The sequence below is a fragment of the Mus caroli genome, chromosome 6 (genome assembly GCF_900094665.2).
Source record: "Mus caroli chromosome 6, CAROLI_EIJ_v1.1, whole genome shotgun sequence".
Classification (NCBI taxonomy): domain Eukaryota; kingdom Metazoa; phylum Chordata; class Mammalia; order Rodentia; family Muridae; genus Mus; species Mus caroli.
The window spans coordinates 93,271,321-93,273,575 of record NC_034575.1 but is presented as its reverse complement, the minus strand read 5'-3'; positions in this window follow the sequence as shown (position 1 = coordinate 93,273,575).

Here is a 2,255-nt window from a genome sequence, read left to right as displayed (position 1 = left end):
AATAATAATAATAATAATAAAATAAAATAAAATATGAATACAAATCCTATATGGAAGTTAGAGGTCATAGTGGGAGTAGTCACATGTGAACTAATGAGTGGGGTCCTACAGAAACAGTAGAGGAAGCCCCTTTGCCTCCCAAGTGAGGATGCTCCTCTCAGGTTTCCAGTGGCTGCCCAAGAACATAGAAATGGAATCTGGATGTCAGAAAGACACATGTCACCGCGCTTATTTCCCTGTTTTGCAGTGAGGACAGAGTGATTGAGCATTATTTGAAAATCAAAGGTCTCACTCGGGGTCAAGCTGTGGTCCAGTAAGTATCGTTTTTTTTCTTCTGGTCTAAATACAGTTTTAAAGAAAACATCACTGTGATTCCATAGGTGGGCGTTACCAGTTCAGATGCTCTCCAGTGTGGGGCAGGTAGCCGAGAAGGAAGTGTTGGCCACCTAGGAAATGGTGAAGAGGATTCTGGGCATGGATAAGGTGACTTAGCTTTGAGTTCAGGAATGATGATGTCAAACCTTCCAATATTTTCAAAAAGAAGAGGGAAATTCAATTTGTGTCTCTACTTTGGATGGAACTCACAATACACTTGCCGATGGAGTTCTGTTTCTTCTTACTACCAAGAACAGACCATAGTTGAGAGAGATGGATGGATAGATGGATGGATAAATAGGTAGATAATCTTAGTTAGGGTTTCTACTGCTGTACAAAACACAATGACCAAAGGAACTTAGGGAGAAAGGGGTTTATTCGGCTTGCATTTCCACATCAGTGTCATCACCAAAGGAAATCAGGACAGGAACTCAAGCAGGGCAGGAACCTGAAGGCAGGAGCTGATGCAGAGGCCATGGAGGGGTGCTGCTTAGTAGCTTGTTCTCCATGGCCTGCACAGCCTGCTTTCCTATAGAACCCAGGATTACCAGCCCAGGATTAGTACCACCCACAATGGGCTGGACCCTCCCACATCCAATCATTAAGAAAAGGTCCTACAGGATTGCTTACAACCTGATCTTATGGATATATTTTCTTAATTGAGGTTCCCCCTTCTCTCAGATTACTTTTGCTTATGTGAAACTGACATAAAACTATCCAATACAGATATATAGATGATAGATTGATGGTACGTAGGTAGGTAGGTAGGTAGGTAGGTAGGTAGGTAGGTAGGTAGGTAGATAGATAGAGAGATAGAGAGATAGATAGAAAGATAGATAGTCTCATGTACACAGGCTGACCCTGAACTCACTAAGTAGCTAAGGATAGCTTTGAATCCCAGGCTCTACCTGCCTCCCAGCCGCTGGGACTCTAAGTGCCACTACACCCATTGTCTGCCATAGTCTTTGACTGTATAGAGGTACCNCTGATTTATTAAGATACAGTAACTTCTAAGTTATTGAAAGTTATGAAGATCAACAATCNGTCATAGTTGGGGACTGTTCTAGTAGTCAGAGAGTAACTCCCAAGGGCTGTAACTTTATGAGAAAGAGTCTGAACAGCATAAGTCATGTGAGCAGTGAGACAAGGACCCAGGTTGCCTGCCCCCTGGTGAGGACACAGTCTTCTTAATCAATCTCATTTCCATGACACACTGTGATGCTCAGGGCAGAAGGTAGAAGCCAGCAGTTCTAAGGTTGAACTCTTGACATTGCCATTCACCATCCGTGCTCCAGAACTGTGAGCTGGAGGAGAGTGCCAGGGATGGAGCAAGGATGGGAAGATAATCTCCCTGAAGGCTGGTGTGCACATTAGATAGGGTCCTTTCTTGAAAGAAGTCTGTTGACNCTTCCTGGTCCTTGTTGCATGGTTACAAACACTAACTGTTTATGTTGGTTAATGTTTGCCTGTGGGGTTCAAGCTTGTGCACTTNTATCACTGCTTGATGTGGGCACGTTCACCTAGCCCCTTATGCCCTTTTTATGTAGGGCAATTACCAACCCTANCAAGTTAGCGATTACACTGTCCAAAGAAATTAGTCTTCAAGATGCCATTAAAAAATCCTTTCTAATTGGAAATGAGCATGATCAAAATATATTGTATTAAAGTTTCAAATAATAAATAAAAACATTATTTTATCTTGAGGGAGGGAAAGTCCCTCAAGCTAAATAGGGATTTCATTTCCTAGGTGATGGAGAATTCTTACTCAGTGCAGCCCACTCTTTAAAGGTACACAGTGCCTTCTTGAACAAAAATAGAAACAGTAACATGTGCCACCATACCTACCTCAAAAGTTGATCCTTACTGTTTGTATCTTAAGT